Source organism: Danio rerio, chromosome 8 (genome assembly GCF_049306965.1).
Source record: "Danio rerio strain Tuebingen ecotype United States chromosome 8, GRCz12tu, whole genome shotgun sequence".
In the NCBI taxonomy this organism is placed as follows: domain Eukaryota; kingdom Metazoa; phylum Chordata; class Actinopteri; order Cypriniformes; family Danionidae; genus Danio; species Danio rerio.
Window position 1 is genome coordinate 6,920,001 of NC_133183.1, and position 15,000 is coordinate 6,935,000.

Genomic DNA, 15,000 nt, shown 5'->3' on the forward strand with positions numbered 1-15,000 from the left:
ATAAATATATATATATATATATATATATATATATAAATATATATATATATATATATATATATATATATATAAATATATATATATATATATAAATATATATATATATATATATATATATATATAAATATATATATATATATATATATATATATATATATATAAATATATATATATATATATATATATATATATATATATAWAAATATATATATATATATATATATATATATATATATATATATATAAATATAAATATATATATATATATATAAATATATATATATATATATAAATATATATATATATATATATATATATATATATATATATATATATATATATATATATATATATAAATATAAATATAAATATATATATATAAATATATATATATATATATATATATATATATATATATATATATATATATATATAAACATATATATATATAAATATATATATATATATATATATATATATATATATATATATATATATATATCTATATTTATTAATTTATTACTTATATTTATGAACAGAAATGTTTTTTTTTTTTTATATAGACTTTCTAATAAAAAAAAAATAATAATAATCTAGTATTTCTCATCTCGTGCGCACGGACCTACTTGGACAACACTGCAATACATCACATCCAGTCGGCTGGTCGTACACAGTCTAGTCGCAGGAGCTCAAATATTTCAATGGATCCGCAGCTCAATTCGGATCCGATTTTTCCGCATACGGAGATGATCGAACTCCACACAGCTCCCAGACTGCTCTCCATTGGAAATAAATGACTGGTATTTTGCTTGTCGTTTGTTGTGTGCAGTGGAAAGGAGGCTTTACACATTGCTTAATACACACAGGATGTACAGCAATACACAAATATCTTTACATATGAAAACAATTAAAGAATTAAAACGTTACAAAAATATTATATTTATATATAAATACATACATACATATATATATATATATATATATATATATATATATAAATACATACATACATATATATATATATATATATATATATATATATATATATATATATATATATATATATATATATATATATATATATATATATATATATAGTTGAAGTCAGAATTATTAGCCCCCCTTTGAATTTTTTTTCTTTTAAATAATTTTGTTTAACAGAGCAAGGAAATTTACAAAGTATTTCTGATATTATTTTTTTCTTCTGATGAAAGTCTTATTTGTTTCACTTCGGCTAGAATAAACCCAGTTTTAAATTTTTATGAACCATTTTAAGGTCAAAATTATTAGCCCCTTTAAGCAAATTTTTTTTTCCGACTGTCTACAGAACAAGCCATCATTATACAATAACTTTACCAAATTACCCTGCAAGCTGTATAGAAGTGTATTGAAAAATATCTAGTAAAATATTATTAGAGATGAGTTATTAAAACTATTATGTTTAGAAATGTGTTAAAAAATCTTTTCTCCCAGAAATTGGGGAAAAAATAAATTCAGGGGGGCTAATAATTCTGACTTGAATTCTGAAATATGGTAACTCATACATGAAATTTCTAAAAAAAAAAGATCAACAATAACATGATCAAATATTTAATGTGTTTTACTGTATTTTAACCAGTTCCTCAGTATTAATGCAACCAAACATAAAGGTTCCAGAAAAATAAGGGATTTTAACAATGATGTTATGGCAAAAACCCTTTTGGGTTTCACAAAATTATTCAGTGAAAATAAAAACATAAATAATCATTTGCTAAACGCAAGGTTTTAATGGAACTATCAACAGCAATAAAAAATTAAGAGTGTGTCTTGGCCAATCTAAGCCTATTGTTGAGATATAAATGAATAATTTTGATTTATAATGATTAATTTTAATTAACTACTGTGTTGATATTTGACTGTAGCGTCTCAGAGAAAGCGGATCTGCTGTGTGGTTTGCCGTTGACTGTGAAGTGCAGGAATCAGCAGTGTGTGAGTAAAGCGCTGAACAGGTTTTTAATCAGTAGGTTTGTTGCAGCAGATGGCCTTTGCTTTGACTGAATCCTGCCCTCCCACACACACGCACGCACGCACGCACGCACGCACGCACGCACGCACGCACGCACGCACGCACGCACGCACGCACGCACGCACACACACACACACACACACACACACACACACACACACACACACACACACCTTATTCTTACAGACTCCCAGAATCCCACAGCACCCAAGAGACTCCGCAGACTGAGCACTGACCGACCCACAAAAATAACAAAAACACAGGGATGAGTTCATTAAAATCTGCACTATGCATTTTAATTTCTATACCCAGATTGGCCAAGATAACAATGTCTGCAATAAAGAGGCCCTGTTATGCGTTTTATAATTACAGCTCACTCCAGTGTTGCTGTTTAAGCAAGAAAATATCTGCAAAGTTACAAAACACAAGTCACCCCAACGATAGTCACTCTCTAATTCCATTGCCTCCATTGTAGTCTTTAGTTTTTTTTCACAATTTCCATCATTTAAAGGGGACCTATTATGCAAGAATTACTTTTATAAGGAGGTTAAACACACACTGTATAAAAAAAACACTTAAACAATTACGTAAAAAAAAAAAAAAACGTAAAAAAAAATAGACAATAATATGAATAAAAAACGTAGAAAATTTGTAAAAACTGTAATTTCTTGTTACATAATTACAAGTTATTATTGTCATTTTACAGATTTTAACTGTAATTGCACAGGTTATTTTACTAATTATTACTGCAATTACACAGATTATTACTGTCATTACAAATTATTACTGTAAATATATAATTTATTAATGTAATTATACAGATAATTAATGTGATAAGGATAATTACTGTAATTATGCAGGTTATTATTGTAATTATACAGATTATTTATGCAATTATTCATGAAATCCATAATTATTCCATAACATTTTCCACTTTTAGCATACCTTTAAGACTGAAAAAAAAAAAAAAAAACTTTTAAAGAATGATGGTACAAATAATTGATGTTGTCATAAAACACTGTAAATATAACTATAAAAAAACTATAATATAGTTTAACAAATATTTTAAGGATATGTTGGTTAAACTCCAAATCAATTATCTTGAGAAAACACAAAACTGTCATCTACCTAATTTTTATTAATTTGAAATTTTTTTTTACAAGCAACACATTTGGTCATCGTTTAACAGCAAAAACACGGTCAGTGACATGTGAGGACGCCTGCACAACAAAGTTGAGGATCAAATAGCAGTTTATTAACAGAATCATCTTGCAATTAAAGGTTGAAATATGAACAAACAGGTGCATACAGATAATGCCAAGCTTAAAGGTGCCAAACAAAATAACAAAGTAAAGGAGTCAAACATGGCAAGGTAAGGGGAAACTGTGTTGTAATGCTCACTAAAATACTCAGAAACGATGTGCCTGCGTGTGCTGAGCTTATAATCCTTGAAATCAGTCCATAACGATCTTCTGACTGTGTGTGCAATCAGTTAGATTAGGAACCCAGGTGTGCGAGGTGCATGCTGGGAGTTGTAGTTCTCTAAAGTAGCGCGTGTATTTATCCAACGACCCACAGCCGCTAGATCACTGGTGATCGTCACAGTTCGCATAGCAACATTGTTAGAGTAGTAAAATAAACATTTAATAGTTTACAGTGTATGCATTATATGCAGCCTACAAACAATAGGCTATTATTTCACTTCATTATCCTCATGTTAATTTTATGTTTACTATCTTCACTGAAAACAATTTGACTGCATTTTTGTTTCCATATTTTTACAAAAATAATCTGTAAATATTAACGTAAAATTACAGGCTACTCTCTGAAAATACATAAAATTTCCTTTAAAAATTTAATTTAATTTAGTTAAAGTTTTATTACAGAACATATCTGTAAAACAACAGGTATTTTACTGTATAATGAAAAACTGAAAATTCTGTAAAATAATACAGAAAATTACCTGCAAAATAACATTTATTTTTTACATTGTAGTTGTGTGGCAACAGTGTGTAAATATAACCAGCTTTAAATGGTAAAATGTTTTAATTCATTTATTTATTTATTTATTTATTTTTTTATAAAATCGCACTAGATATTCTGTGCCAAGCAATTGCGTTTCCTGGTCAAAGGAGTTTAACAGAAAACCACTCCAGAAAACCACACCAGAAAGCAGTCTGATAACTTGAGTGACTTTACTGGCTATTGTTCCTCACAATATCTTATATTCTGTTGGTAAAACTACAACAAAGAGAAAATAAATATAATCTTATTCTCATGACAATGATATTTCACCTTGAAAATCGTAGCCGGCAGCTAGCTCTTTGCAACTCACATGGTCGCCCACTGAAGCTTAGCAGGGCTGCGCCCGGTCAGTACCTGGATGAGAAACCACATGGGAAATCTAGGTTGCTGCCGGAAGTGGTGTTAGTGAGGCCAGTAGAGGGCGCACAAGCTGTGGTCTATGTGGGTCCTAATGCCCCAGTGTAGTGACGCTGACGCTATACTGCTCAGTGTGGTCCTGACTCTCTGTGTTTGTTAAAAATCCTAGGATGTCCTTCGAAAAAGAGTAGGGGTTTAACCCCGGGATCCTGGCCAAATCTGCCCACTGGCCTCTGTCGATCATGGCCTCCTAACCCTCCCCATATCATAATTGGCTTCATCACTCTCCTCTCCACCAATCAGCTGGTGTGTGGTATGCGGTCTGGCGCAAAATGGCTCCCGTTGCATCATCCAGGTGGCCATGTTGATCATAAGCACGTGATCCTCTCGAAATTAGTTTATGAATAAACCACACGTAAAAAATCTTTTGCCATAATATTATAATAATACATAGAAATGTCTTAACTGTCCCTTCTGAATTGTTTTGAAGTGCTCATGCTTAACACATTGTACCGTACTTGACTCTTCAGCACACTTCTGCAGCTTTAGATTGATTCATAATAGCCACTTTTCAAGGCTACAACATTTATCTGTGTGAAAAGACATAATGGAGGCTTGATCTTAATGAGGCACGTAACGCCTACGACCTGTCCTTACTTGAACCACACAAGCCAGAGCGATTGCAGTTCACCAGCACAGAAACCGCACGCACACAAACACACCAGCAAATGTTGCAAGCAGGTCCCTCGATGAAAAAAAAAATCCAAGAGATGAAAGGCAAACGTCTTCAGAGATACGAGTCAACAAAGCGACTTTCCACTGATAGCCGACAAGCATCATAATTAACCGATTTGAGTCGGCTTCAGAAAACCTCAAAAAAAAAAAAACCCCACATGGGTCTGTCGTGATCGCTCATGAATTCTGAACCATTCGCAAATCTAGCTGGTTGTTGTTCTAATTTGGTTGATTGTACTTGTTTGTGAATATAAGTTTTCAATAAAGTAACACTTACATCATCATAACTGAGATCCCTTGTGAGTGATGTCTTCAAAAAGCACACTGGATATTGTTTTTAAATGTAGAGCGATTAAAAAAGTACAAAAAGGCTCAACTAAAGTATTCTCTCATAAAATAAACTGCAGCGTCAGATCTTTTATTCTCAATATCTTAAACGGTTGGTTCAAGAATCTGGTTTATTTAAGCTCCGCCTTTCCCAGAAACTACTCTGCTCTGATTGGTCAGCTGTCCCACAATGTCTGTTGTGATCGGTTGACATCAAATGTGCATTAGCATATCTGAATTTCAGCTCTCTCAGCACTTATAAACGACGAGTTGTACAAAAAAAATGGTTCTATTTTTTAAGTATCCTCATGTTTTAGATTTGTTTTTGTAGCACAGAACACGAAGTTGTCTGTTTTTCGCATTTAAATTAACAATACAAACCCAACTTCTGCATTTACAATAAAACAATCCTCGATCTACGTTTCATTTTAGTATTTGCCCTACATTTAGGAAAAGATGTCTATCTACATTACACGGCCAAACAACAACAACATTACGTGCCAGCACAAATTTATTTATTGTTTGTGTCTTATTGTTTTTCTTTCTACCAGTTCACTTCCTGGTTTGTCCCACCTACTGCGGTCTCTGGTTGGCTGTTTCAATTTTCACTGCTGCATCCTGATGGTTATTGCTTTGCAACTTAGATCCATTTTCCACCAATCGCCTCATGCCAGCTCTTCTTTTAAGGTTCAAGACACCGTTAAGCACTTTATAAAAAAAAATTGAACAGATTTGTGCGTGTTGAGCATCAATTGAGACAATGTAAGCACCTGTCAGCTTTAATCCTGGGGAAAACTGGATAATGTTGAGCTTTTGTCAGCTATTTTTATCTTTCGGGTTTAAAATCATTTTTGGAGCGGGATCAAAGTCGGTGACGTAGAGCGAATCTGCTAGTACAAAGATGACTCGTTGGTTTCTTATTATTATTCATAGCACAGTTTTCTTATCCTTTGAGAAGAGCCTGCTTTTTAATCATTGTTCATTGAGCACATTCTTTCCGAAGACAAGACAGACCTGCCAAGCTGTGAGACCCAATATTTGGGTGAGACCGTGCATGGCACGGGTCGTATGTGTTTGTTTCCATGATCCACAGGGTTTGTTGCGTGTTTGTCACTGCCATAGACTGTAAAATATATAGACGTAGTATCTGTGACGTCACCCATAGGTTTCTAAAGAGCGCAAAAGAAGCCACAAGTAGGCGCGGCCAACCGTCGCCATTTTGTTCGCGCGTCATCACACCCACGGCGGGATATCAAACAAGGGCAAAGAGGCGGAGAGTGAGCGGAGCTACAGACAACTGCTGACAGTTTGCTTGGAGCTGATTCAGACACACTTTACTTTGGGAGAACGCTTAATACTTTATCACCTGTGACTCGTTTGTATTCTGACCACTTGTGCTTGGTTGTATACTATATCAATAAAGTGACTTTTAAAAACACTGCTGTAATACATTGAGCCACTAAACATTGTTCTTATGACGTTTTTCAACAGGAGGAAAACGCAAATTACTTCCAAACACTTCAGATATAGTCTGTGTTAGTTAATGTAAGACTATTGATGAAATCCAGCATAACACTGTATGACAACGCTTCAGATGACTGTTCTAGAGCCTACAGCTAATCAATCCGTCAGATTCTGGAGTGCATTACAGCTCTAAATATAAATAAAAACGATAAATGATCTTTAAATAAAACAAATACATGTATAGAGATGGTATATAAGTATATAACTTTACTCACATGGGAAACGGAGGCCACGTGAATGGTTTGTGAGCACAATTAAGTGCACGCAGCATGCCAAGCCATCTGATAATTGTAGTAAACAAGTCCAAAAAGCAGTTGACTGTGTAAAGCCACATAAAACAACACAGAAATACGATAAATATGCCGAGTTCAGTGGCTAATCTGCAGGATTCAGCTGAGGTTACGTGACGGCGACCAGCGAGACCTAGCTGTCACTCAAGTGACCACTCCCTTAATTATGCAAACTTAATATAACTTAATATAAAAGAAACGGATGAGTTCTAAAAAATTCACCCCCCTCACAGTTATCATGAAGGGTAATATTAGCTGTATTAACCAAAATCTTTTTTTGTACCAGGCTGTAAACACCTTTTTTTCTGCTGTAAAGTTGGCCATTCTAACAGTGGGCTCAATTAAAATTTGCTCTGTTTTGGAGCCAGGAGCGGCCAGGACTAGCGGAATTTCGGATGAATTGCAGTTATAGTTACTTCCGTATTGGCTTCCTGAGGGAGAGCGGGAGGTTGCCGCTTGGTCACTGCGATGCTGTCAGGGCCGATACAGCAAAGCTGTTGGTTTGCAGCAAGCTTTTTTGTTGGAAGAGCAGTGCGAGAATGGCGGACTTTGTCTTTTATCAGCCGAGTTCGTTCCTATTTACACAATCACCTCATTCTTCTTTCCCCCTGTAAAACTGTTCGTTGTTTTTATGGGAAGAAGAAGACAGGGTCAGCGATTCAGGTAAGTAAATCTTTTTATTTTTAAATTATAGCCACCCCACCTGAAGCTGTGTGTGTGTGTTTGTGTGCTCTCTCCTCTCCCGACTGCTCCTCCCGTCCTCCTTAAGAAGGGAGTCTCTCCGGCCCAATCACTAGAAAGACAGGTGTTATTTATCATTTCTGATTGACCTGCTGATTAGCCGCCAAGCTCCTAGCATGCTCTCCCCCCTTATTGGGTGTTCGATCACGCTTACCTCTCCACACCCCCACATATCAGATTTTGCCTACTCTTCATCATGAGGAGGACAAGTAGGAATCATTAATAAGTGTGTGTATTATGTTAAGCGCATTTGAGCATCACTCAACTCAACTCACTTTATTTGTATAGCACTTTCACAAACCACAATGATTACAAAAGTGCTGTACATAAAACACATAAAACGCATGCAAATATACATATACATCACATAATATTTGTACATTTATTGAATGGAAATGTTTCTGATTCAGGTATGCAAATTCGTCTTCAGATGCCACCTTTATAGCAATGTGTGTGGAGTCGATCGCTCCGATTAGATTGGAAAAACTGGCGATTGCTGCAATTTGCGCTTTAATGTTTGGCTTGCCAACTGCATGGTGTGGAAACCTTATATACCTGCTAGACATGCAGATGATCCCATCTCATACAGCTGTCAATGCACGACTCAAAGATACTTTGTAGTGTGCTTTAACACAACTGCCTCTAGGAGTCGGCAATGGAAATAAAACAAACACACAAGAAATGCACGTACGCCAGACATGAAGTTGGCGTGGACCAACGCACATTGACATTCATTTCATTGTTAGTAAATCCAAACAGTAGCATGAAATCTGGCGTCCACAATGTTTTTGTGCATAAGCAGTGTTGATACATGAAGTCGCAGGTGTTTCGAATCACTTTAGTCATGTAACCTGGGTGTTTTGATCATGCTTCAGAGCAGTTTCAAAACACTTACGCTTCAGGATCTCGACACCACATCAGCCATCCCTATTTTTACCTGTGCGTTACCATTCCTTCCCTTTTGTATAACATTAAAGGTGCCAAATTAACCTAGGATCCAGGAGGAACAATGCAGTTTTCATCCGGGCAGTGGCACAGTGGACCAGCTCTATGCCCTCACCAGGGTGCTCAAGGGTTCATGGGAGTATGCCCAACCAGTCCACATGTGTTTTGTGGACTTGGAGAAGGCAATCGACCGTGTCCCTTGTGGCATTCTGTGGAGGATGCTGAGGGAGTATGGGGCCAGAGGCGCTTTGTTAAGGGCTGTCTCGTCCCTGTATAAACAGTAGGAGTTTGGTTCGCATTGCTGACAATAAGTCAGATTTGTCTCCAGTGCATGTGGGGCTCCTGCCCTTTGTCACCAATTTTGTTCAGAATTTTCAGTTCAGAATTTCAAAGTGCAGCTTTTTGCTGTAGGGGGACCACAGGATTTATTATTCAAAGACGATATCGTTTTGAGATTGATAAGCAGATTGGTGCAGCAGCAGGAGTAAAGTGGTCGACGTACTTTCTCCTTTATCACTGGTTGCTGGTAAGCCAAAAGGCAAAGCTCTTGACTTACTGGTCAATCTACGTTCCTACTTTCACCTACGGTCATGATTTTTGGGTTATGACCAGAAAGACAAGATACAAGCAGCTGAAATGAGTTTCATTCGCAGCGTGGCAGGGCGCACCCTTATAGACAGGGTGAGAAGCTCTGACACCCGGGAGGCGCTTGGAGTAGAGCCGCTGCTCCTCTACATTGAGAAAAATCAGTTGAGGTGGCTCGGGCATCTGTTTCGGGTGCCTCCTGGATGCCTACCAAGGGCGGTGTTCTAGGCATGTCCCACCGGGAGGAGGTCTCGGGGAAGACCCAGGATACGCTGGAGAGACTATGTTCCCCCCAGAGGAGCTGGAGGCAGTGTCTGGGGAGAGGAAAGTCTGGAGTTCTCTGCTGCCCCCACAACGCGGCCCCGGATAAGCGGATGAAAATGACAGGTGTTGAATGTTGGATTGCCACCTAGTGGTTGAACTAGGCATTGCATTCCAAATTTTAAAACATCTAAGAGGGTTTTTTCACCCGGCCGCTCTAACAATTCTACAAAAATGCAGGTTGTTGGATGACACAAACAGGAGCGAGCGTGCCTCACAAACAAGCCTTACAATGTAAGCTGCTTAGCTAATGTTTACGTTTGTAATATGTAAATAATTTGCTAATTAAAAAACACCTTATGTGAATTTTTATAACTTTGAATCTATGTCTTTGTCATCCATACACATCAAGGCAGCCTTCATGGCAAAATGAAATACACTGTTTTCCAACAAGGCAACCCGGAGTGCTAAAATATATCTGGCAGTGGGCAGGTTAAAGAGACCAAAACAATGACAGACATTCTGACACAGAACACACATTTTTAAAGCACAATATCTGACTTTACTATTGTTTTTCAGATGAACAAACATGTTAAAATAGCACATTTCTTAAAAATCTACAAACAGATGATGGCGTTTTTATGCATTAAAAGAGTAAAAAAAATTACAAAAAGCATCTTTCAGTACTCCTGAGTAGTTGGATGTCTTATGTAACTTAAACAAAATTTCTGCTCAGCTCTCACTCATCTGCAATGCATTATTTGGCAGCGCTACAATATTGAATTAATTCTCACACACTCAGCACAGCAGGTGAGCTATTACAGAGCTCTTTGAGGAGAGATTACTCAGAAAATACATGCAGGGTGTCGACAAGCTGTTCTGATCATATAGATTACATTTGATAAAAGAGTGGAGGACTTAGTGTTTGTATCTGGAGTGGATCTTTATCAGATCAAACTACAAAGGTTATGTTAAATGTTGTTTTTTTTCAACCCAGGCTTATTCTGATTATGTACCCCTATATACATTTCTGAAGAGTGCCAAATACGTGTAAATCCATCAGAGGCTGCTGTCGACTGACTGACTAATCGACTGACCTATCTTCCTTCTTCCCTAAACCCAACCTTTTTATAAAGCACAGACTGACCCGCCCACCACTTGCATACCCAACCGACAGTTTTCTAAATTCAATCCAGTAAAAGAAAAGCCCTCACGACCACCTGATTTTTACCACATTTTCAGGTTACCACATTCTCACTCTGTTAATTATTTGTTTATTTTTTTGGCCTTTTGTTTTTGTCTTACCCGGTTTCTGGAACCATTCTTTGCCAGACTCAAACCCCATCATTGCAGTAAACTCTGCTCCATGTCGCAAATCTGCCAACATACGCAGCGAGCCACTGGACAAACTGGTAATAGCAGAAAAGTCGTCCACATGGAGGTAAGAGGTCAGCTGGTAAGCACAAAAAGCAACGTCATCACACCGCCCGTAGAATTTGTTTTAAACCTAAATTTGTTCAAACTTCTGGCTACATAATTTGCGATCTCCAGAAATGTATATAGGGCTACGTTTTCAAAATGAGTCCATGTTGTTCTTTTATATGTATTTCAACCCAGACTCGTTCGAAATACATGCTTCAGCCAACATTTTTGCTCCGGGTTCATTGTGTTACACGTTTCAGATGACAAATCCACAAGAGGGCGTGGTCTACTTTTTGTAAATATTAAATATATTAATAATGCTGTGTTCACACCAGATGCAGGAGCAGCGTCAAGCGCAAGTGATTTACATGTTGAGTTAATGCAAATGCACGAATAGACATCCTGGGGTGTGATGCGCTCGAATGACACGCATTACACGATGAGAATTGAGCGTTTTGCGCGTTTGAGATGCGTTTCATGCAAATCACTCCAGTTCGAAAATCTAAACTTAAGCGGTCATTCGCGGTGCATTAACCAATCAGGAGCTTGCTCTTGTGGGGGTGTGATTGTGACGTAGCGACTGTTGTTGGTGTCCCGGGGGAAAATTCTCCAGCCGACACTAACAAGAGTTCATCAAACTGGGCTCGGCTCAGTCAGAAGCACCGCTGAAAGCCTACATCCAGGTTAAGTTTCTGGAGGAGTTCATGAGCTCACAGAGCTGGATGCAACTCTGAAAGGGTCTAGTGAACTCAGACACGGCCCTAAACGTATCGACGCTGTTTTTTCAGCCTTCATAAAGCACAGGAACACTGTTATTTTCTTAATAAAATCCATGTTAGCTATTTAGCAACGAAACTAGAGTCACCGAGCAGACAGAAGCCCTGCCCATCACGCAAATCCGCGTCTGTTCTGAAGTGAATTTTACGCGAAAAGGAAGCAGATTTGATGCGCGAATAAAGCGGGGTTTGACGCACAAATAAAGCGAGCAAACTCAAATGTTCTCGCGGCTATTTACACACAAATACCATGATTTATCTGCAGGTTCCATGTCTGGTGTGAACACAGCATTAGGGTACAGTTTGTTGTATGATTGAGTTTGTCGTACTAATCAGCCAGCGAACCACTGATCTAAACCCTTCTCTAAAAAACTAATAATAAACTCAAACAAACTAACAGTTATTTTAAAAGCAAACATACAATAAAAGTGCACTGTGACCATGTAGTTTACCTTGTTTTCACTTATTTTGTGGTACCATGCTTCACCAATCTCAAACTCAAATTACAACAGCATACAAGGTGAGCTACAAAGCAAACTGACCACTCCAGAAAAGTTGTCCATATGGAGACATGGGGCATAGAGTAGCTCCTCCCCTTAAATAAAAAACAGCCAATAACATTTTGTTCTTTCTCAGCACTGCCAGTGAGAGTGGTTGAGCTCAAGCACATCAAATGAAAAGCATCTTAAAGGGGGCAGGACATGTCGATACTAGAGAGCATTTGACTGCTCAAGATTTGATGAAAGGCATGAGGTGATGTGAAAAAAAAATCATTGATCCAATTTAGTGACAAACTATCATAAAATATCCCTTTTATATCTTCTAAATGCTACCTTCTATTTTTGTCACTGTTTTGGAGCAAACTAGTTTATAGATATCTTTAAAACTTACTATAATCTTACTAATATCTAAACAACTTTATTTTAATTTCACAAGACCTTTAGATACGTGTTTCAGGTTTTACAAAATGTAATCCGAAGCACATATTTCCAATAAGCTCATGTTGACTGAATTGGAAGCTGACTGGTAAGAGAAATGTGTTTAATTATCTGTACTAAAACTGATCCTATGGAAAGATCATCTATTAATGGAAGCTTTATTATTATCAGCTATGAACGCTATAATAACACCTGCTGTACTGAATTATTATTTTTTTGATGAATAATGATTAAAACATTACCCTCCCTAGAAAAATTCCCTGATGTCTCGTCTGCCACTGCCCTCATCACCATGTTATAAAGTCATGCTTAAAAAATCATATTTTTGGCTGCATAATTACAGCGATCTCCAGAAAAGTATAAGGCTTTGTTTTCAGAACGAGCCTGTGTTGTTTTTTTATATTTATTTCAGCCCAGATTCCTTAAAAATATGTGCTTTAGACAACCTTTTTGCTCTGGGTTCATGTTGTTGCACGTTTCAGATGACATCCACTCGAGGGCGTGGTCTACTTCATGTAGATATTAAATATATTACTTAGGGTACAGTTTGTTGTATGATTCAGTTTGTCGTACAAATCAGTCAGCGAACCACTGACCTTAAGCTTTCCCTAAACCACCAATAACAAACTAATAGTGATTTTAAAAGCAAACATACGACAAAAGTGCACTCTGACCATGTGGTTTACCTTGTTTTTACTTCTTTTATGGTACCATGCTTCACCAAACTCAAACCCAAAGTACAACACTATACAAGGTGAGCTACAGAGCAAACTGACCACTCCAGAAAAGTTGTCCATATGGAGACAGCAAAAGCAAATGTATTCGATTTCTATTTTTTAGTGTTCTGCAAAGAACTGCACAAAAAAACAATTATTAATTAATAATGTTCCTGTAAATATCAGAGTGAAAAAGAACAAAAGTTGCTGGTGTCATACAGCCCCTAGTCTTCATTTCACAAATAATCTGCAGTCACACGTGTTTTAAATGTCTGGTGAAGTGCTTCGACATGTGCATTAAAAGAACAGCCAAGGCATTTGTGTTATTACTGCTCTGCCAGTGAGACTGCTTGAGCTCAAGCGCATCAAATGAAAAGCAAATGAGAAGCATCTTAAAGGGGGCGGGGCATATCAATATTAGAAAGGGGGCAGGGCATATCCATATTAGAAAGCATTTCTCGTTATGTTCTTGTGGAAGGATACCCAAAACATTTGACCAAAGTTATGCAGTTTCAAAGCAAAGCTAAAAAAAATACCAAGGAAATGTGTGTAAACTTTTGACAGTCTAGAAATTAATAAAAAAAAAATTCTCAAAAACAAAAATTCTTTCATTATTCTGGCATTTAGCAAATGTAAATGATTAAGGTAATCCTAACGGACCTAAAATAGTAAACGTTTAGTATAATTTACCATCAGACATTTTATAGAAAATGGTTATATTATTTTTTTAGAGTGTATGTAAACGTCTGGCTGCAACTGTATATAGGAGGATTTTATCCTGTATGGCAATACACCTAAAGTGCTTCACAATCATAGAGGGAGGGGTCTCTCCACAGAAAGTTTTACAAAATAAAATCTATGCAAACTTTAAGGTCAAATAGTATTATTCCCACAGATCATGCGGGAACAGTAGGTGCACTATTTAACCCCCTTCTTACTAAAACCTGATCGATTTGTGCTAGAAAGACAGAAATATTTCTATTAGAAAGACACACTGTTGCATCTGAATTCAGTGTGTGTGTGTGTGTGTGTGTGTGTGTGGCCTCTCCGTACCTCCTCTGTGGACTCTTTGAATAAATCTCCAGCACCTGCTGGCTTGTTATCAGTAATGTGTGAATATTCTCTGGTGTAATTCCTCCATGCTTCCTCTGGGGCCGCGGATCCAGCCGTCGCTGCTTCACCCCTGGGATGTGGATTAGCACCGTCAGGACTGCCGGAGAAACATTAGATTAATTGCGAAGCTCCTGAAAGTGGGACAGCTGCACATGTCATATGGCGTGAAGAATATCTGGCTTTTCTATCTGATTTCCTCTATTTCTCTCAGGCTCACTCGAAGGCTGCTGGTGGTCATTG

General features: G+C 37.0%; 1 long non-coding RNA gene across 7 annotated transcripts in view; it reads right to left on the minus strand.

Annotated features, from left to right (window-relative positions):
• Positions 1–15,000, minus strand: part of LOC141375574 (uncharacterized) — a 121,045-nt gene that overhangs the window by 101,452 nt on the left and 4,593 nt on the right. For 3 of the 7 annotated variants that reach the window (XR_012384068.1, XR_012384067.1, XR_012384072.1), the window contains exon 4: positions 14,701–14,857. This is a non-coding gene — a long non-coding RNA (uncharacterized lncRNA). Of the gene's footprint in view, positions 1–10,339; positions 11,249–12,007; positions 14,003–14,690; positions 14,858–15,000 lie in introns of those variants that run through there. The other 4 variants (XR_012384073.1, XR_012384071.1, XR_012384070.1 and 1 more) reach the window with 4 other exon arrangements.